Raw genomic sequence first — 23,938 nt, 5'->3', positions numbered from 1 at the left:
AGTGTCAATAACCATACTTCCATTTATGTAAAATATTTCTAAATTCAATCTCTTAGCACAATCCAAAGAAATAAAAGAGTGAGTTTCCCCAGTATCAATAATTATAACTAAAGGTGTGTCATGAATGAAACATGTACCTTTAATCAATCGATCTTCAGGAGTGGTTTCCGTCCCTGTCAAAGAAAAAACCTTTCCTCTAGATTAGTTCTTTTTTGGATTAGTACATTGTGGGCTAATGTGACCTTCTTCACCACAGTTGTAGCAAGTTACAACCTTCTTCTTACAATCAACAGTAATATGGGCCACTTTGTCACACTTGAAACGTTTCTTCCGATCAAGCTTGCAGTCATTCTTACGATGTCCAATCTCACCACAGTTGTAGCATCTGACAAACGCACTGGAGTCTCCCCCACTAGGCTTATTCCCATCAACAGCTTTACCTCTACCATATGGCTTACCTCTACCCATATGCTTCTTACCTTTTCGGTCAACCAACTCGCGAGAGTGAGATGACTTCATCTTAAATTATCTTCTTCAAATATTCTTCTACAGTCAACCAAGTCAGCAAACCGTCGAATCCTTTGATACCTGATACCATGCTTGATTTCATCACGGAGACCATTCTCGAATTTGATGCATTTCAAAAATTCACCTGCCTCATCATTGATGTAAGGAGTGTAATACTTTGCCAACTCTACAAACTTGGCAGCGTACCCTGGAACTGTCATATTGTCTTGCTTCAGCTCCATAAACTCAATCTCCTTCCTTCCCCGAACATCCTCAGGAAAGTATTTCCTTATAAATTCCCTCTTGAACACAACCCAAGTGATTTCTATCCCATCAGTATCCAACTCTGTCTTGGTAGCAATCCACCATTCATCAACTTCCTCAGATAACATGTGAGTACCATACCTCACCTTCAAGTTTTCAGCACAGTCAATCACTCTGAAAATCCTCTCGATTTCCTTCAGCCACTTCTGAGCGCCTTCAGGGTCGTGAGTGCCTTTGAACAACTAAGGGTCGTTCCTTTGAAATTCTGCCAATTGTCTATTCACACCAATCCCAACACCATTGGCATTTCCTCCCAGCACGCCAGCAGTCATCCCCAAATCCTCAACAATTGCATCATCCTTTCTTCCACCTCTTCCAGCCATTGCTCTACTTAAATCACAAACAATTTAGTCAGAACAAAAGTATCGGCATGTTAACTCATACTAGTCGCATACACAGGGACGACTGACACTAAGACTCTGGTCACAACGACCGACTATGCTCTGATATCACTATTGTAACACCCTTCTAAACCCCGCAGCAATTTAAATCAATATTTCAGAGTAACATGAAATAAGGGTGCCACAATTCAATTTAAAAACAAACATCATATGTCATTGTCATGCATTCACTAAGGAAATTCATCATAATACATGATAACTCGTGTTAACACAGCGGAAAATCAATCATACGAATAAGTTCAACATCTTTGAAAACTATATCCCTAAAAACTCAAAATGAAACAAATAGAGTAATAAAAACATAAACTCAAAACTTGCGTTCCCTAGTGTTACAATATCAGAGTATGACACCTGACGCTAAACTAAACACACTGACTCATGATCTAATCATCACCAAGTCGAAAGCCGTTATCCTCAATCTGAAAATGACAATATGTAAGGGTGAGTCTCATCACAATTAACAAATATTATATCGTCATAAATAATAACACATCATAGTTATATTATTCACCCAATTGCATTATATTCAGGCAATTCAACAGCACACAACCAACACACCATTAATTCATAAAACTGAAAACACATTCAATCATGTCATGAAAATCATGCATATGAATAAATTGAGACTATGCATGTGGTACCAACATCATCAATAAGAATAACCCACCGACCGATCCAACATCGTTAAGATACGGCCCTGCCAACATAAATTCCACACAATGGGAATTATGCCCTTCACTGATCCAACACATCATCTGGATACAACCCTCAACAAATGATTATGAATGAATGTAAACATATATACAACATAGTTATACCATCGTCGAATCTATGAGCAACATCATCTCATACTCAAACCATCATCGTCATCATCATCAAAGCATGTTTTTATACATTAGCTTCATTCAAATACAATCAAATCATCATCCAACCCAAATATTATTTCATAAGGTTCATCATATTCGAAACGTCCCAAAAAACAGGCCAACGGTTCAAAAGTTATGCATCATCAAACTTTCAAAAAAATCACAAAGCGGGAAATTCTGCACACATGCTGGTCATACGCGTATCAGCAGAAGCTGATTTCCACACAAAAACACATCATACGCGTATCACAGTGCCATACGCGTATCACCACCCTCTCATACGTGTACCACACGCGTACAGGTAGAAGGGTGTGTTTTGGACGGGACAGGGCGCGTACCATACGCGTACGACCCCTAGGAAGCCCCTCATATGTGTATCATACGCGTATCATACGTAAACCACTAGAAGCTCCTCCAAAAACCTGCAATTCGTACCAGTTCGTCTTCCTCGCGTTCTACAACATTACAACCTACGATTTTAGATCTAAAACATAATTTCTGCACACTTTAACATATAGGATTCATCTATCTTCAACAATCTATCATATTATATCAGTTTTCTCATTAAAACCTAATTTCTACTCAATTAGTTAAAGATTTATATTCACATATTCAGTTTCATGGATGAACACAACAACACATCTAACAAACACCATATTCATACCATAACATCAATTCACACACAATTATGCACAGAATTCAGTATAGATAGTCGTCAATTATATGATCTATTCAAAAATCATCCTAAACCCGAACCTATCATACAATCCAATTGACCTAAATAATACCCCTAATCAACATTATCATCTATAATACGATAGGAGATGTTAACTAGAGAGTCCCCCCTTACCTTAGTCAAAAGTTCATGATTGGTCTCTCCCTCTTTTGTTCCTCTTCCACCTTCTTTGAGTTCTCAACTTCTCAGTTCTTTTCACGTTCTACCCCTTCCTTCCAATTTCCTTATTATTTTATGAAAAATGACATTTTAATTAGTAAAGGGCTTTACTAACATAACACCCCTCCTCCTTACTAATATCACACATGGCTCAATGCCATAAACCATTCTTTTCCAATTAATTTCCACAAAACCCAAAATAACTCTAATTAATAATTTAAATTCTAATTAAATTAAAATTAAAATATACGGGTGTTACACAAATGCTTGGGGATTTTGAATTTTGGGTGTTTAGGGTAAACTAAAAATGGGGGAAGACTGTTTTGTTTAAACAACAAAACGCGCGTTTTTTCGAAAATGTATCTCAGAAATATTGATTTCGGAGATGCATCTCCGAATTAATTATTTTTAAGTAAAAAATGGTGTTTTCGGAGATGAATCTCCGAAAACACCATTTTTTTTACTTCGAAGATGCACTTCCGAAATATAGGGACATTTTAGAAATTTCGCGACGGTCTCTAAGAAGGTTGGGGTCTTTAAAGAAATTATCATTAAAGAATTACTTTATCCATATCCATATGAGATGTCATAAATCTATTGGTAAATAATATGCCACTCATTGATTTATTACAGAAATTATAAATTCTAATCATGGCTATAGAGTTTTTATAATTATAAATATAATTCATCCTAAATTGATGCATTAGTTAAGCACAAATTTATATGAATACTTTGAGTAGGTTGAGTAGATAACGAATACAATTCTTATGCAACTACTTAAGGTGTGTCTGGTTTGAAGGAGAAAATGTGAAGAGAAAAGTATTTAAAAGAGTATAAGAGGAGAGAAAAAAGTGAGAAATAAAATAAATTTGAGATGTTGATTTGTTTAAGAGAAAGAGAGAAGAAATAAAAAAGAGAGAAATCTTTTATTTTTTTAAATATTTTATTTATGATAAATAACATATTTAATTAAATAAATTTAATTATTTTTATTAAGGGTTTTTTTAACCTATACAATATTGCATAGGATAAGGACAATTAATACACCACTTTTTTAATTATAAATTATCATATTGATTATTATTTATGTTGATCCATTAATTGAGTGAGATAGAGAAAATATAAAAGATTACTTTTCAAAAGAAAAATAATTAATATGATAATTTATATGGAAGGAAATAGTGTATTAATTGTCCTTATCCTATGCAATGTTGTATAGGGTAGAAAAATCTCATTAATTTCTCTCATATTTTTCTCTTTTTTTATTAATTTTTTTAAGACAATTTATTTCTCCTTTAATAATTTTAAGGTATATTTTTATTTTAATTATTAAAATTAGATGATTAGATTTGTTATGGAAAAATATTTAATTTAATATTTAATTACAATATTAATAAATTTTTAAATTCATACAATATTAATAAATTTTATCAAAAAACAATTTATTTCTTCTTTAATAATTTTAAGGTATATTTTTCTTTGAATTATTAAAATTAGATGATTAGATTTTTTATGAAAAAAATTTTAATTAATATTTAATTACAATATTAATAAATTTTTAAATTCATACAATATTAATAAATTTTATCGACATCCCACAAATAGAAGATATGTTTTAGTTTTTTTAAGCTCCAAAAACACGAAAATTAAGAGTTTTTGTTTTTTAATTTATATGCAATTTTGAAATATACAATTGATAAAGATGATTTGAACCATACCTCAAAAAAAAAAAAGTTAAATCGTAAAGAAATTAACTTTGTCTGCTCTTTCTTGTCACCCTTGCATAGAAATAGAAATTGCATGGATCCCACTTTTTTTAACTTTTCTCTTTCTCATTTCTCTTTAAACTAAACAAGAGAATTTGGATCTATCTCTTCAACCTCTCTCTTCAACTTTTTTTTCTTTCTTTTTTCATTCAAACCAAAAAACAAACATTTGCATAGTAAGATGGTAAGATGGGTGCTTTTAATGTTAATGTTTTATTTTTCTTTAACTTTTCACCTCCAAAAATATCCATTCAAATTTAATGAAGACAATAATAATTATATAGTTTTTATTTTTAGTAAAGATGAATTTTTATACAATAGTGGGTAAATTTTTTTCACAAGGTTAATTTGTATAATTTTTATTTTTTTATTAAAGAAAAACTTTTATATATTAATAGTGTAATTTTTTTCCCACACAACTAATTCAATAACATTAAATAGATATTATAAATATATATTAAAAATAAATTAAAAATTGGTATTATATAATAATTTGATTGGTTGAAATCCGGTTGTTGATTTGACTCTCTCTATCTCTCTTATCTCTTCTTCTCTCTTATCTATTAATTTGACATTCTTATAACCTTCAAACATGCCTTGAAGGTTAAAACCTGCCATTCCTTGTCATCAAAGTTAAAAAAACTAACGATGTTTGAGTAGAGAACATCGAAGTTACCATTATTTAGCTAGAAATCCGTGTTTTGAACCAATTTTAAGGAGATTTTTGTCAACATAATTAGTGCTTTTAAGTGAGACAACTTCAAGGTTTCTGAGAAGCAAAAGCAAATGTATTGGTGAAGTTCTACCCAACTGTCGAGAGGATATCGAAACAAGTTGGAAGCAAAGAGACAGATCAATTCGCTGAGAGGAGTCAGAAGTGATACATTCTATTCTATCCTAAATGAATTCATAAGTGGTTTTTTGAGTTAGAAAAGAACGATGGAGGAAAAAATAACCGTCTCTTTCTTTCTGTTTCTATTAAGTGAATTCTGTTCTCTTTTCTTTCTTTGTATTGTTTTTTAGAGTCTTCGGATATGAATTCACAATTTTATTCAGCATAGTATTATTTTAGTTTTAAATTGTTTAAATATTTTAACTTTAACTTTTAAGATTTGTTTTTAAAAATTTAATATTACTAAAAACATTTGGATATGCATTTTTTAATTGTGATAGAGAAAAGTTAGTTGTAATTAATGAGAGTGTATTTTCAAAATGAGTTTTATTCATATGCACTGTCAGTATAACATCTTTTACACCATCATTGCATCATTATTTTATACTCAATCGAAGTTAAAGATGAGTTCAACAATTCCAATAGAGAACCAATCTAAAATATTGGGGTTGGTTATCAAAAATAAATTATAACTTAGAAATTAATATTCAAATCATAATGTACATAAAATATTTAAATTGCAATAAATAGTATTATGTTGAAGAGTAAGATATTAAAAACACCTTAATAATGCTTTGTCTTTGATGAGTTTGAAATCAACATTAAAGAAGAGCTTGAAATCATCAATAATGATAATAAACTCCGAATCAATATTTGCATCAATATCTCTTTCAATATTAATAATCATGCTAGATTTTGAGATGGCAGCCGTAGATAGAGAAAGTCGTCATCACAAAGCGTATCAATTTATAATAAAGTAGTAATAAGGTTCTTGCAACTAAAGATTAATATAAGTCTTGATGAGTTCATAAATTAATCAAAGTGAGCGTTAATAATAAAATTTCAAAATTGAAATTCCAAGTTAATCCACTCTTATTCATCGAAATCCATTTTTAACTTTCTTACAACCTCTAGAATCAATATAAATGAACACATCGAACCAGAATGTCTACTTGAACTTTTGCTAAATAGATAGCACAACGCATTTTGTAAGGGTAAATATTCTAATCATGAAGAAAAAATGTTAACCCAAGCATCTTAAAACCACCTTCTATAGTCCTCGTTCTCAAACAATAGATATTGCTCTAAATACATTTGATATAGATCCCGTTTCAAATAAGTTCTTAGTAAATTATCCATTTGATTTAATGGATATTCTCAAATTGGAAGATGCTTTCTAACATTCTTAATATCATATGGGCAATATCAATTATTTCTTCCATCCCCGAATTCTCAATAACTCTTTGAATTTAAAATATACTTGTTAATTTGTAATTCCTTGTGTCGAGGCAGGTTGTTACTCGAACACAAGGTGTGTCGAAGTGTGTAACAGTTTGTTACACATAAGTTTGTTTTAAATTTAGATAGATTTGATTTAGATTTAAAATAATTAGATTTGATTTAGTTCCAAAATAGGTATTTTGGGCTTTTATAGTTTTGGGCTTTGGCTTAGGGAGAAGGCTAACCTAAATCTATAAATAGGGAGTAACCCTCATTATTTGTAATCAAGTCAGTAACCTGTATTCACAGAAGTTGCAGTTGTAACTGAATAACAGAATTTCCACAAATTGTGGGCAGAGAGAAACTCTGCAGAAAATACTTTCTTCTTCTCTTTTAATTTCCGCAAACCTTAATCCTACTTTTGTTCTTATTTTCTCTTCATTGTCATCTTTAACGATAAGGAATTACTCAAAGGTTTGAGAGTCTAATTCCAACATCTGGTATCAGAGCTCCGGTTAATCGATTTAAGGCAAGAAGAATGGCGATGGCAATGAATCATCCGAATGGGCATTTTCCAGCAACACTACATATTCTGAAAGGAGATAACTATGAGAATTGGTGCAAGTAGATGAAGGTTGTATTATGTTGTCAAGGTCTTTGGGATCTTGTAAAAGAAGGGGTAGAACCGCTTGCAGAAGCTGCGAAGGAGGAAGAAAATGCTACTTATAAAGAATTGAAGAAGAAAGATTATAAAGCTCTCTTTATAATTCATCAATGTCTGAGTCCAGATAATTTTGAAAAGATTAGTGATATAGAATCTTCAAAAGAAGCTTGGGAGATTCTTGAAAAATCTTTTGGAGGTGTAGAAAAAGTGAAATAGGTGAGGTTACAAACTCACAAGAGAACATATGAATTGCTTCAGATGGAAGATAGCGAAAGCATAACTGATTTCTTCACTAGGATTACGAAACTAGTGAATCAAATCAAGATATGTGGAGAAGTATTAACAACAAGAGCTGTTGTCTCAAAGATTTTGAGATCTTTGGCCCCTAAATTCGACCACATCTTGGTAGCCATAGAAGAGTCGAAGGACTTGTCAAAGTTAACAAAAGAAGAGCTTCAAGGGACGCTTGAATCTCATGAACAAAGAATGGCTGAAAGAGCTGCAGGCAAGTCGAAGAGCGATGTGGCTTTGCAGGCTCAGTCAGCAAACGAAAAGAAAGGTAAAGGAAGTTAGACTGGAAATAAAGGTAGAGGTGGCTATAACAATTCGACTAGTCGAAATCAGCAAGAAGTAAATTGGTCGAATCAAAGAAAACCCTCATATCAAGGCAACCAGAGAGGTGGTGCTACAGGTAGAGGAAGAGGTGGTGGTCGAAAGCCTGACAAGAGTCACATTCAATGTTTCAACTGTCAGAAGTATGGTCACTATTCGACAATTTTTCCAGAAAAGAATAAAAGTCAAGAAAGTGATGCAAAGCTTGCAAAACAAGAAGAAGAAGAGATGTTGTTGATGGTCACAACAAAAGATGAAGATAAATTCAAGGACCAATGGTACTTGGATTCAGGATGCTCATTGTCATACCCCAAATTTGTCCTACCCCTTTTAATTCTAACTGGTTTAGGCTTCTCACTTCATCTGCATACCTCCATTAGGGAATTAACATAACTCATGCATCATTAATATCTAAAAGCACGTGATCAAAGGTTAAAGCAAGCTGAGTTCCACTTAGGTCTCGGTACAAGGCATTCGGTCATCATGAACCTCACTAAACTCAGGGCTCCTCAAGAGATCAAATCTTTAGGTGGTTCATCAAGGATTCAAATAAATTTGCTTGAAATTAATACTTTGATTCTTCCTCAAATAAATAAAGTCGTGAAGTTGCCTCTCAAAAAAGGAATTGGAAGTTTTGGGTATGTGCTCATTGAGGCCCATCGATTGGAGATGGAATTTAAGTTCTGTTCTTTCAATTACTTGGTGCGTGTCATGCAAGTTCGATGTGGATTAGAAGATTGAATTGAAGCCAATGTTTCTTTGAGAAGTGAAGTCGAATTTGGATTCATTAGCACTTTAAAGTCGAATTTGTGTTTACATTTGTTAAATGAATCAAAGTTCTCAAGCATACGAGGTTGGAAGATAAAGTGGAAGGAATTTGGAATATTTTCAAAAGCTGTATTACTTGAAGTTCAACATTCAGTTTCAAGCTCCATGCATAACCACACTTCCTATCAATTACAAAAAAACAGTCTCAACTCAGTTTGAATCTACACCAACCTACTGCATTGTAAAGGACTAAACACGACATCTCAAAACCGAAAGGAAACGGCATCGGTTCAGGGAAGTAAAAGAAGAAATAAAAAGTCATGCATAGTTAGAACAAAATACATTCAGTGTACTTCATTCAAATACCATTCCAATTACCACAAACAAATAACCTGCACGTACAAAATCATCACCATTCAATGCAAGAAAAGACAAAGAAAAAACCAACACAGTCTCATTCAATTACAATCCAATATGCAGCAGTACCATACAACCATACACCGTCAGTTTAAATTCACCTTCGAAACCCCGTATATGCGCATTTAATCAAAATCAAATCCATTACAAAAATACACAAAAATCAGTTGTTCTTCAATCCTCATGTTCCAATCCTCTTCACGAATTCCCAATCATAAAGCCTCATGCCCATTTTCTGGACCTGACTGAACAACCTGCAGCCACACCCCTTTCAGCCTAATCCAAAACAAAAATGATAAGTTGCAGTCAATAACAATCCAAAACCATACTCTGCACAATACACAAGTCAGCCCCTTTGCAGCAAACAGAAAAAACAAACAGCAGCCCCATTCATAACAAAAATCAAATAATTCCATACATCCATACACACACACTTCAGTCTCTAACATATAACCTAACCTAACCATAACTGCACCAATCCTAGCTTTCAATCTACTTCTTAACAGTCAGCCCATACAATACATAACACCACTCAAACAATACATACGTTCAAACCAGCAACGCATAATATAAACCCACTTTTAACTAATCCCTATTAACTCCCAACAGGTACACAAATCTAACCATTCAATTCAGAAAAACCCATACCATATACAAGCAGCCATACATCATACATATTCAAAGAAAATCCAAAGCCGTACCTCATCGATTCAAGTTGAAGCTAGAACTGCCACTGTATTCAGACCAAAACCATTCCCCTGTTGCCTTTACACCGGTTCAGCTCACTTTGATAACGTTGATTCGACGTCACCCCTCACCATACCGCTCACTATGCACCTGCAACATACAAACAATCAAACATACATACACACGCGAAAAAGAAACTACAGCAGTCCCATTAACCAAAACCGATTACCATTCAATAACACAACAACTAACCGACAGAAAAATTCCAGCCAACAGTTCTACTAACCTGTCATAACCAGTTTCACTGACTACATAACTATCTTACTAACCATCCTGCATACCCATTAAACCAAAAACAGAAATAACTAACAAATTCAAACCCATCAGCACCATATAACAGAATTACCCGAAAAATCCAACAAAAAGAAACATAAACAACTACATGACATCTTGTGGCAGACTCTTAAACATGCTTACCATTGCTAAGGCTCATCAAGTTTCAATCATGATCATCCCTGTATCCGTAAAGCGCCAAACAGACCTGCAATTGCGTATCAAGACGCGTCACCATTTCGAAAGGCATAGAAACCCAGAAGTTACATTACAAGAGCCTGCATACATAGAAACAATGTTAGTCCCACATCCGAGAAATCAAAAATATGCTGCAAACTTAGTCCCACATTCAGGGAAGTGGAAAAATACCTTGCAAAGCTATAATGCTGAGTCCCACATCTAAGAATTCCTGATGATTGCCCAATCATTACTGTATAAATGTCAGTGCCACCATTCAGGAAAGAAGACCTAAGCACTATCAGCTTTCATCATTGTCTCGCTTGCAGACTTTGAAAAGAAAAAGCACAAGCTTCATCATCGTTTCGCTTGCAAACGTTGAAAGAAGAAGTGTACAGTTAAAAGTTCAAAACACACGCCTCGCCATCATCTCCATTCATCATCAATCCCTCACTTCACATCACCTTCAGCCACCACCCTGCCTCGACTCTGCCTCTTCTCTCCCGTTCTCTATCAGCTTCAATCACCTTCACACATCTCCAACAACTTTCTTCAAGCAGCATCATCATCTTTACATTCATCAACTACGACACAAACACGGAACTGAATTGACAGCAAGAAGAAGAAGAAAAAGAATTGAAGCAAGAGGAATAAAACAATGAAAGAATTCGAATTATTACCGGTTTGAAGCCGCCTCTCATATCTTCTCTTTCGTTTGAACACCAAGCTTCTTCGAACGGAACAAAATGAGGAAAGAGATCTAGCGATAGCGGAAAGGAGGCGAGAGAGAACGAATTGTGGTTTCGTGTTGTGATTCGTAATCGCCGGAAGCGGTCACGGTGAAGCTTTGGCCGGAAAATCATCGGAGAAGAACGAAGAGCGTCGCGCCGTTTTGGCCGTGAACAAGGAGAAGAAATCGCGAACGTGAAGGGGCACAAGCAGGCAAAACCCTAATCCCTCTTTTATTATTCAATGTCACTTTTTTAATTTCAATTTTTTGTTAAAGTCTGAATGCAACATATGGACCGAACAAATAACCTTGGGCCTTTGTTGCTAGTTTACCCCCATGAGGCCCGCGCACCACTTTTTTGACTAAAAATCTGAAACAAAACAAGACTGGGCCTTAGGATATGAGCTACGCATATTGCTAGCTACACCACAAAATTCAGACTACACCCCTTATTGCCTTATTTTCTTTAATCGTTTTCTTTTATGTTTTTAACTAGATTTTGGTCATTTCTTTTAAACACAAAAATACCAATTTTCTCATACATTTTAGACTTTAATCCATGACTTTTGACATATTAAAAAGATGCATAAAAAATAATAGTAATTAGGCTATTTTCTTTTAGTCCTTTTGATTGAATTAGAATTCAATTCTCTTTCATAAAAACCATAAATAATAATCGTTTTGTTAATTCATTTCTTGTGCTATATTTTGAATTGTTCTTTTTCATGCCATTTTCAATATTCTACCTTTTGCTTTAATTTTCATGTTTCTCTTTCTCCTAACCTTAGGTAGAAACCATGATAATATTAGGTAGAAATTCCCATTCATATTAGGCTAGTTTTCTTAGGCTAGTTCTTTTTCTTTTCAACCATAAAACACTCTAAAAATACTTGAATAAACTCCCATAAAAAATACCAAGAAAACTCATAAAAAATGACTAATAAATACTTTGACTAATAAAAAGGGGAATGGAAACTTGTAACTTCTCTTGCTTAAGGGATGTTCGAGTGCTTGGGGCTCCCTTGCTTAAGGGTTCCATTCAGGCGTAAGTTCCCAACCTCTAAAAAACACAAACCAAAGAGTAACTCGAGTTTCCCTTGCTTAAGGGATTTCCTCGAAACACTCAAACTCTCTCTCTCTTCTCTCGCTTTCTTAAGGGCACCGTTATTTCCGCTCCATTGCATCCTAGGCTGTCCCCTTGTGCAAGAGCGCGAATGTTAACGCCGCCCAACTAAAAAACACAAAAACAAACAAAACTAAAGAGCCGAACTACGGCGCTCTGATTCCTGAAAAGGATACGTAGGCATCAAGTCGCGGGGCTTGAACGGGCACATTTGTAAATACTTCCTTCTTTTCCCCGTATTTCTTTTTGCATTCATTCGCATTTAGACATAGACATAGTACACACCCTTTAGATAGAAACAAACATAGGTGGATACCATCGAGTACGATGGGCGCGAGGGGTGCTAATACCTTCCCCTTGCGTAACCGACTCCCGTACCTTGATCCTCTGGTCGCAAGACCCTGTTCCTTCCTTTGTTAGGTTTTCTGATATTCCTTTCCCTTATGGGATAAATATATTGGTGGCGACTCTGTTCATTTTTCGCGAGCGTGCGACACTCATCACATATGTCTGGAAGGAAAGATTGGTTTGTCAACATAAAACCCTCAATAAAGAACATGGTGAAATTTGCAAATGACAATACTCTAGCAGCTGAAGGTATTGGTGATATAATGATTACGAGGAAAGATGGAAAAAGGTCAGTAATTTCCAATGTGTTGTACATACCAGGAATGAAGAGCATTTTACTCAACATTGGGCAGTTGGTCGAAAAGAACTACAAGGTTTCGATCGAAGATAAGATGATGAGAGTTGTCGATGCAAATGGGAGGTTAATCTTGAAGGCTCCTATGTCACAGAATAGAACCTTCAAGATCAAACTCAATGTGATGGAGCACGAGTGCCTTGCAACTACAGCTAGCATAGATGAATGTATATGGCACTATCGACTAGGCCATCTCAACTTCAATGACATCAGAGAGTTGAAAAGAAAGAATATGGTTTCAGGACTGCCAGAAATCGACATTCCAAACGAGGTATGTGAGGAATGTGTGCAGGCGAAGAAGCACAAGAATAGCTTCAGCAAGGATGCAGGAAGTAAGTCGAAGGCTGTTCTCGAAATCATATACTCTGATGTATGTGGTCCTATCCAGGTGGATTCGAATGGAGGTAACAAATACTTTGTTACATTCATAGATGATTTTAGTCGAAAACTATGGACTTACCTGATCAAGAAGAAAAGTGAAGTGATCGAGGTATTGCCAAGTTCAAAAAATCTATGGTCGAAAGACAAAGTGGTCGAAAGCTCAAGGTTTTGAGAACTGATGGTGGTGGAGAATATGTGTCGAAAGACTTCGAAATGTTATGTGAGAAAGAAGGGATTATGCATGAGGTGGTGCCACCCTACACTCCACAGCAGAATGGAACTGCAGAAAGGAAGAATCGAACCATCAGGAATATGGTAAGAAGTATGTTAAAAGGCAAGCATTTACCTAAAGAATTCTGGGGAGAAGCAGTGTCGGCTGCAACATACATTCTAAACAGATGTCCGACAAAGAAGCTAGAAGGAATTACTCCAGAAGAGTGTTGGTCTAGTGTGAAGCCTAGCTTGAGTCATCTGAAGGTATTTGGATCTATAGCACATAGACATGTGCCAGATCAGTTAAGAAGAAAACTTGATGACAAGTGGAGTCAAATGATTCTTATAGGATATCATTCGACTGGAGGATACAAGTTGTTCGACCCAGTGAACAAGCAAGTAGTGATCAGCAGGGACGTGATCATAGATGAGCTTAAAGAATGGGATTGGACTGAAAATGTCAAGAAGGATTCAGTGAGAATTTTTTATGACGAACCAGCTACTGAAGTCGAAAGAGAAGAAATTCGACAAGAAGTCAGAGGTGATGCAGGCCCAGACAGACCTCAGAGAACAAGACACATGCCTGCAAGGTTGCAAGAATGTGTGATTACATCAGATGATGTAGTCAATGATGAAGGTGAGCTGGTACATTACGCTTTCTACGCAGATGTCGAACCTGTCAATGCAACTGAGGCATTGAAGGGTTCGAAGTGGGTGAAAGCTATGAATGAAGAATTGAAGTCCATTGAAGACAACGATACTTGGTCACTTGTCGAATTTCCTCAAGGCAAGAAGGCAATTGATGTGAAGTGGGTATACAAGGTGAAGTGTAATCCCAAAGGTGAAGTGACTCGATACAAGGCAAGGCTTGTGGCAAAAGGATTTCTTCAGAAGGAAGGAATTGACTTCGATGAGGTCTTTGCACCTGTTGCCAGGATCGAAACGATCAGTTTGGTTGTTGGTCTGGCGAACATGAACAATTGGAACATGTGTCAGATGGACGTTAAATGTGCATTCCTGAATGGACCCTTAGACGAAGAAGTCTATGTTGCACAACCACTTGGGTTTGTGAAACATGGCGAAGATAGAAAAGTGTACAGGCTGCATAAAGCCCTGTATGGGCTGAAGCAAGCTCCAAGAGCTTGGAATAAGAAGATCGACAGTTTCCTAAGGGAGAAAGAATTTGTGAAGTGCACAACTGAACATGGGGTATATGTAAGAAGAAGAAAGAGTGAATTGCTTATACTATGTCTCTATGTCGATGACTTGTTGATAGCAGGTAGCTGCAAGAAAGAAATCGAAGGCTTTGAAGGTGATCTCAGCAAGGAATTCGAAATGTCGGATTTGGGCGAAATTTCATACTTCCTTGGCATCGAATTCTACAAGAGTAGTAGAGGCTTGATGATGCATCAAAGAAGATATGCAAGTGAAATTCTCAAGAGATTTGAGATGGAAGAATGCAATTCGACTTCGACACCTGCTGAAACAAGATTGCAATTGTCGAAGAACCCAGATGAAGAGGATGTTGACCCAACCCAATACAGAAGACTTATTGGGTCATTGAGATACCGTTGTCACACAAGGCCTGACTTAGCATACAGTGTAGGTATGATAAGTAGATTCATGCAGAAACCAAAGGTATCGCACCTAGCAGCGGCAAAGAGGATACTGAGTTATCTGAAAGGAACTCTCGACTATGGCATTCTGTTTCCTGCAGCTGATAAGGGAAAAGAATGCAAATTAGTGGGTTACACCGACTCGAGTTGGTGTAGTGATGCTGAGGATCGAAAATCCACAGCAGGATATGTGTTTATGCTAGGTGGTGCACCAGTTGCTTGGAGTTCGAGAAAGGAACCAGTAGTGGCACTATCATCATGCGAAGCAGAGTACATAGCTGCTTCTCTCTGTGCATGTCAAGCAACATGTGTCATACCCCAATTTTTGACCCTAAGATCCTATATCATTCACATCTCAATCACTAATCAAGAGCTTCACTTGGAAGTTTTGTTTATGGTGTTGCACTCACCTCATCAATAAGAGGGACCATCAAGCACCAATGATTGTGTATCTTGTATGCTTATACTAACCCAAATACCAAAAATATTGCTTTGTTTCTTTGTAGACTTTTGTTTTGTAGGTACCAAGCCAAGACATGCAATAAACAAGGCATTTTTCACATTTTTGACTGATGAAATCGATTTCCCTACTGGGTAAATCGATTTCCCTGCAGCAATCTTCACCAAAATCACATTCTGGACAGCATGAAATCGATTTCCCTCCTGGGTAAATCGATTTCCCTAGTGTATTTTGCGCCAATTTCTCTTCTGGAACAGAGTGAAATCGATTTCCCTCCTGGGTAAATCGATTTCCTTCAGGCAAAATTCAAAAAAATATAAGGAGGGAAGCTTGACATCATTTTGGCACCTTTTTCTTTGATCATTTTACCAATTTTCCACCTCATCAAAATTAACCCCTTCATTAAACCCACTTAAACCTCATTTTACCTTTTTATCATTTAAACACCACTTTAATCATCAATTAAACACAAGCTAATTACCAAATGCCAAAAGACCAAATTGCCACTACTCTTGCTCCAATTCTATAAATAGAGCCCACTACTCTCTCATTTCTCAAGCTTTTGAGAGCCAAAAAACCTCTTGCAATTTCTCTCCTCATTCCTACCAAATTCACCAAAGCTCTTCATTCTTTCATAAAGTTTGTGAGTTACATCTTGAACCTCACAAACTTTGAGCTAAACCACCATCCATTTCACTCTTTTTTTTTCTTCAATTGTTGAGAGATCAAGATTTGTGTTGGTGATTCTTGAAGTAGATCCAAGTTTGTGCAAGATTTGGTAAATTTTCTTCATCCTTTTTGTGTATCATGATGTAGATCCTTTGTGGTTTGTGTTCAATGCATCTTTGATGCTATATTGGTGCTATTTGTTGTTGATTTGATGGAAAATTCGTGCTCCAATTGATGTGTGATCATAAGGTGTTTGTATGTTTGTTCAAGTCAAGTTTTATGCCTCTAAATGCTGTTTTTGCTGGATTTTGCACTGAGGAAATCGATTTCCTTAAGGCTGAAATCGATTTCCTGCTGAGCGTGACCTGTTTTTTCTGAAAACTGCACTATGGAAATCGATTTCCCCCTGCATGAAATCGATTTCCTGCTGGCAGAATGTGGTTTTTTGCCTCTTTTATGCTTGTTTTGGTGTCCTACTTCCTCCACTTCATTAATATCATTGGATCTAGGATGTTGATAGGTTTGAAATGACCTAATCCATAATATTAGATGAATGATATTAATGATAGTGTGAGTTGATTATCTTTTATGTTTTCATTCTTATTTTCATCTTATCTTTCTTTTGATCGATGAAAGTCTTAACATCTTGAGAATTCTATGAATTCTTGATAAAGACTAGATCAATTTGTCTCTATTCTTATCTTTTTCATCTTGTTTTCTTTTGATCGATGAAAGTCTTAACATCTTGAGAATTCTATGGATTCTTGATGAAGACTAGATCAATTTGTTTTCATTCTTGTGATTATCTTTTGTGAATTTTATTCTTCTTCCTCCATTTCATTAATATCATTGGATCTAGGATGTTGATAGGTTGGAAAGAACCAAATCCATAATATTAGATGAATGATATTAATGATAGTGTGAGTTGATTATCATTTTACCTTCTCCTTCTCTTTTTTTCTTTTGATCGATGAAAGTCTTAATACTTTGAGAATTCTTATGGATTCTTAGTAAAGACTAGATCGTTACCTATTTTCTTTTCGTGCGGTATTGCTTTCGGAAGGCGATCTACATATCGTTCTTCTCGCATGCATTAGCACATAAAGTTTTGACCGGCCTCGTTGTAGGGTGATTTCTACATAAATCACTTGGCGATCTGCTTAACATAGCGCAATATTTCGTGTCCCGAATAAAAAAGATCAAATGTGGAAGAGAATTGTATGCGGTTGATTTAAGACTTGTGGAGGTTTTTATCGTGTAGTCGCTATGATTTTATCAAGCTTCTGATAAGCCCCATTGACTTTAAATCCGAGTACATCATTCACTCACCATAGATCTTCATACTAACTTTGATAACATACTTGACAAGTTTCAAGATGGTTATCTTTAACATTTAACAACTAACTTTAATTTCCGCACCTTTATATTACCGCTCTTTATATTACCGCTCTTTATATTTCTCGCCTTATCGCTTTACTTTATCATTTCATCATATTTACCTTCCGTCATTTTCTCTTTGTCCACTTGGACATATGTTTATGCTTCTGTTATTTTTCTTTTGTCCACTTGGACCATACTTTATTTTTTCGCTAAAACACTAATAAATAATCAAAATCTAAAAAATACATAAGGTTCTCTTTGGACTATCGGTTACTATCCCTAGCACTTTGGAGATTCGGACTTATGGACCTAGTACCTCTGGACTCATTCTATTATTATCCTGTGATTGTTCTGTCTGTCTGGCAGTGTTCTGTTGTATGTTTATGTGTGCAGGTATTTCCTTGAAAGCCCTTGATGGTTAATTCCAAGGCACTGATATAAGGATTTTACCCGAAAACAGCCGTTACTCTGCCCGATTTTCATCAGAATCTTAATGTGCTTAATGCAAAGTGGTGCTAAGACAATAAGTTCATCTGGATCCCCAAGTGTTAATGTGTTGGTATTGATAATTCCAAAGGATGGGAAAACTACCTTGACTCATAATGTCAAGTGTTGGCTTCTTAATTCGGTTAGACCGTTTCTTTCCTTAGCTTTTATTTTACGCAATAGGTTAGCCTCTTCATCTCCTCCCATTCTTAAATTTTCAAAATCTTCTCCCTTTTTCCAAAATATTCTTATGTTTGCAAACCTTTTCAAAACCTTTTTCTTAAAAAATATCTTTCGCCCTTAGTGGCTTTTCTTCAAAAGTTTAGACACCGTTAATTGTCGAAACGAGTGGTTATACCCCACGATTTTGAAATTGATCGATAATAACGAGATCTTTTCCGCGTGAGAGAGCTAGTGGCATACTCGTTGATTTTATCCGAGTTGGAGCCCTTCTTTCATTTGCGATGCAAAGAACTTGTTTGTTCTCATGCTCAAGATCAATGGCTGAGTATTTCTCTCTAACGACAACAAAGTGTTTATTCGTTTTAAAAATGTTTTTTCCCAAAAGCGGAACTACATTAGCTCTGACTTCTCCATTGCACCGAGGAGGTATGTAGGCCCAAAGCTTAACGCTTTGCCGAGCTTATTTTAAAAATAAAACAAACCCTTTTTAGCACACACACACAGATTTTCAAAAAGGTTCCCGTGGAGTACCACGGATATGAGGGGTGCTTTAAACCTTCCCCTCATATAATCAACACCCGTACCTGAGATCTCTTTCTTGTTTTTAAAAACAAAACTTTGGGTTTTACGTTCTTTTCCCTTTTCCTTTGAAAAAATAAAGCGCGGTGGCGATTTCAAAACGGAATATTGATTCGAGTCAATCCCATGGCTTCGATATCAGATTTTCCCCGCTACAGAAAAATGGCGACTTCACTGGGGATCCAGTTTTAAGTGTGTTAAGCCTATTTTTGTTTATCTGTGTGTTTTGTATTTGTATATATTATTGCGTGCTTTGTTTGTTTATCTTCTTTTTTTTTCTTTTTGGTGCTCGATGGTTCCTCTGTGATGAGATAAAGTTCTAACCCGAACTTTGGTGAGTAACTTGAGATAGGAGGTGGTAAGACCAATAGTCGCATGTCAGGAGCAATCCTTACCATGAGCGTCATATGGTGGAACCCCAATCAGTGGAGGCCTCATGGAAGATAGTAGAGGTTGTTACGAACCATCGTGATAACGCTATTACTTTCAATAGTGAGTGTCCGTAGAAGCTGAATGACCTAGAACCCTTTTAACCAATCTAAGCCTTTTTAGGATGTAGTGCAGAAACAAGATCAAGTACCAATTTGAGCTTGTTGTCATGCGATACTACGCTCAGACGAGGTCTTTTTAGGCATATTATTGGCGCCCATGAGCAATTGTGCGTGCCGGTAATATCCGATAGAAGATTGAAAACTCTGGGAACCTTTGTAGAACCCGATTGGCAGGTACAAAACTCCTTAGATCATACCTTTTGGGATGGTTAGACCATGGCTCCATGCTCGTGACGTCGAACCTTTGAACTATGATCTTATGTGACCTTGCGTGCTCTTGATTGTGGTTGGTGCATAAACCATGCATTCATGCATCCATGAAAACTCTTTTTCTTTTGATTTTCAAGGAACTTAGAGGTCTTTCCTTGTAAACATCATAAGTTTCATCAAACTCAATGGATCTTGGGTGTTGATGGGGTGAAAACTCTAATCCACCAAAATGGATGATTGATTTTGATGATAACTTAATCAAAGATTTAGTCCAATGTTTGAGTGTTTACAAGTTAATATCTTAAGTTCCTTGAAACTCAAAAATTAAAATAAAAAAAAAAAAAAAAAAAAAAAAAAAAAAAAAATATTTATCTGCATTGCATGCATCATTCTACATTTGGTCCTGCTTTCTAAAGAAGTTTTCCAGAGCCTTATTTCCTTTCTCCTGGTATCATTAGTACAACACTCGTGCTAAGAAGAAATGGAAAGCATCAAACAAGAGATTCTTGAACTCCGCAAAGAGGTGGTTACTCTGAAGGCTGGTATAGAGCATCTGACTGCTCTGGTTGAGGCTTTAGTTGCTGCCCAAGTCAATCCTCCTATGATGGAAGAAAGGATGGCAAAGGTCTTTCTTGAAACTCTGAACTCGTTCTTTCCCAAGGGGACAGTAGTCAGTACACCTGCTGACTTCCACAGAGAGGTGGGTATGAAAGCGCTTCTAGAAAAGGATGTCCGAAAGGAATGTTTGTTTGAAGAAGGTAACTCAGCTGGTAGTGTGAAGAAGTTTGGTAATGACTTTTCAAAGAAGAGAATCAGGGGAGGAAACAATCATCATCAACATCATCATGTTTCCTATATCATTCCTGTATCCAATTCAATTCATGCAACTCCAGATTATCAGCAAAGTACTCGTCAACAAGCTCCTCCACTGAATGAGCAAAATCAATCTCGAAAGCCTAATTTTGATCCTATCCCTATGACCTACACAGAATTGTTCCCTGCTCTAATTCATAAGAATTTGGTTCAGACAAGGTCACCACCTCCAATTCCAGAGAAGATTCCATGGTGGTACAATGCTGATGTTACTTGCGCTTTTCATCAGGATGCTCCCGGACACAGTTTAGAAGATTGTTGGGCTCTAAAGGTTGAAGTTCAAAGATTGACTCGTGCTGGTATTTTGTCTTTCTGAGACATTGGCCCTGATGTTCAAGCCAATTCTTTGCCAAAGCATGAATGAATCACTATTGATGGTAGCCTGAAGTTTGAAAGATGTTTCCTTCAGCACAAACCCAGATGGAGAAAGCCTTCTCAGTTTTTTTTAGTATTCTTACTGATTTTCATTTGTAATATTACTTGTTTTTCAAATGCATTGTTTGCATGTAGAAACTTGTTTATTTTTGAATGTTAATGCTAATGCAATGATAATGTTTGTCTTGAAGTAATTCATTCGTTTCACTCATGTTTATTTGTTTTTATGCATTATGATACCAATTGCTTTTGCCAAACTCTTGCTTATGCAAAGATTGGAGGGAGGATGATGATCTGAAAACGCAAAATTTCTGGTTGTATGCTTTTGAATAAGACCCTGCTGATGATGTACAGGCATTGTTTCAAATTCCCAAACACCGGAGATATAAGGAAGATAATCCCTTGTTAACCCCTTTGAGCCTTGAAGTAGGAGTTTCTTTTCTAAACGAAAAAACCCTAAATTTTAACCTGGGGCAGGGTAGTGTTCAGTTGATTTGACCGAGTGTTCATATTTCAAAAAGGATTGTGCATCCAAAGGTCAAGCATGTCATATCCACGTCAATGGTTGGATCATGGGAAACCACAATGGTTATTCCCCGCGCATCAAAAGGCTGGAAAATGTGAAACCACAATGGTTATCCTTCATCCGCCAAGAAATGAGGCAGTCACAACCCTCTCAACAAGTCAATACCAAGTCAATGTCACACGATTTGTTCAAATCAAAAGAATGAAAAAAAAATGAAAAAAAAAGAAAGAAAGAAGAAGAAAAAGCTCGCTAAGTCAGAAACTTGAAAACAAGTGACTTAGGCAAAAGTTAGAGCATCCCGCTGGACGACCAATTCAAAAGAATCAGTCCAGGAAAAAGTTAGGGAAATAAAAAATAAAAAAAAAAGAAGAGAAAAGAGTGAAAAGTGAAAAGAAAGGACTACAAAGCAAAAGTCCTAAAAAATGAACAAATCTGTGTGAATACAAAAATGAAGACAAAAGGGTGACTGCTACTCCAAGAAAGCTTCATCAGGTCCTTAATGGCACAAAATCCTTTTGAGAGATGAATACTCGTGTTAAGTTAACTGAACATAGGACTGGAGAACATCACGAAGTTGGGGTGGGCTAAAAAAAACTTTGAGCCTAAAAATCTTTTTTCTGAAAACCGTGAACCAGGCCACGTTACAACCCTCAAAAGTCCTAATTGAAGTAGGGTTTATTTCGAGAGCATACTTAAACAAGAAAGCGTTCCTGACTCCTATCAGTTATGCTGAAAACTTGTGTTGGTATCATATGCATAAAAAAATAAAAAAAATCAATGTCATCTCTTAACTAGTGATTCATTCACAAGGTTATGCGACATCTTTTCAAAACTTCAAGACTTACATAATTGTTGCATTTTCATTATCATTCTCAGAATAAACATTTTTCTGCTTGTAAACATTTGTTTGACATCCAGGAAGTTTACATCTGATCATCAGTAGAAAACTAAAACATTGCCAGGGGCATGTTGTTTTCCCAGTATAATGCTTCTGCAAGTTTGATTACCATCATGGGGCAAATCTCGAAGACTTTGTCGAGTAAAAGAATGTGCCAAGTTTAGTCAATCTGGGGCAGTTACGTCGAGATTTGACAAATCTCTCCAAGAATCTGTTGATCTGGGGCAGATTATTCCAAGTCTTCATGACGCCAAGGATCTCTATGAACCTTTTTGAGGTAGTTTCCTCTCATGGAATATGTAGTCTGGGGCAAGTTGTGAATCAGAAGTTACCTTGATCACCTCATTAGCTTGAAGTACAAAGGTTGTTGCCATGATTAATCCAGAGTATGTCACTCTCTACCAAGAAGTTTTGAGACAACGGTTGACTGTTGGGTTTTCTTTCTCACCTTGTGTTGAGTTTTGAACTAAAATCCCCCGCATGTTAACTTGTTTGCTTTGATGTTAACTTCTTATTTCCTCTGCAAGTTCATAATGGTGATTTTCTCCAAAGAAATTTTCTCTGATTCCCCATAATAGAGCTTGGGGTGTTGCCCGATCTTTTGATAAGAAGAGGATGATCTGTAAATTCCTCGCAGAGACTGATAATCCCCAATGCGTTTGTTCCTCGTGGAAGAATTTTGCTTCGGTGATCCTCCTCAGCTCATTTGTCATGATGGAATTAATCCCCAGTTAAGTTTATTCCTCAAGGGGCAAAGCTTTGTTTGGCCGTTTTTTATCCAGTTTGTTCTTGGAGCTGAACTTTGGTCTCTTGCAATACTATTTTGAACCTCTCTAGGCTGGAAAACCTAGATTGAGAAGGCATTTATTTTGCACCTCTTGAGGATTCTGCTTTCCCCAATAATGGATAATTCGTTTGTGATTGATGCTCTTATCAGATATTGAAAGGCTTATTTCCCAGCAGTGCTGTCATTGCACTCCGTTGGAATTTGTACTTGAAAGCAAGGGGCAGGTTCTGTCCTTAGCGTGTTTTGTTGACAACAAATGCAAGCCTCTTTATTTGAGCAAGTTTGTATGTCTCCACATATCAATCTTATCTTCAAAGCAAGTGATAATCTCTCAGGCTTTATGAACTTCTTGATTCCCAAGTGGAAGAAGCTCAGCAAATGGTAAGTCGCTTCAGTATAAGTGACAGTTTGCAGTCAAGTGGAAGAAGCTCAGCAAATGGTAAGTCGCTTCAGTATAAGTGACAGTTTGCACACAAGCAGAAAAAGCTCACTTTCCTTGAAAATCCCCACTGAATTTGTTTCAAGGTGGATAATATGTTTTAGTTATTCTGTTCAAATGTCTGCGAACAGAAGACTAGTGAGTTCCTCTCTCACTTAGTTCAGTCTTTTTGGCATTTTCTTTCCATTTGGTCATGGATTGAACTTTGGCTGCTGGACGATGAATA

Source organism: Vicia villosa, linkage group LG5 (assembly GCF_029867415.1).
Source record: "Vicia villosa cultivar HV-30 ecotype Madison, WI linkage group LG5, Vvil1.0, whole genome shotgun sequence".
Lineage (NCBI taxonomy): Eukaryota > Viridiplantae > Streptophyta > Magnoliopsida > Fabales > Fabaceae > Vicia > Vicia villosa.
This window is presented reverse-complemented; position numbering follows the sequence as displayed.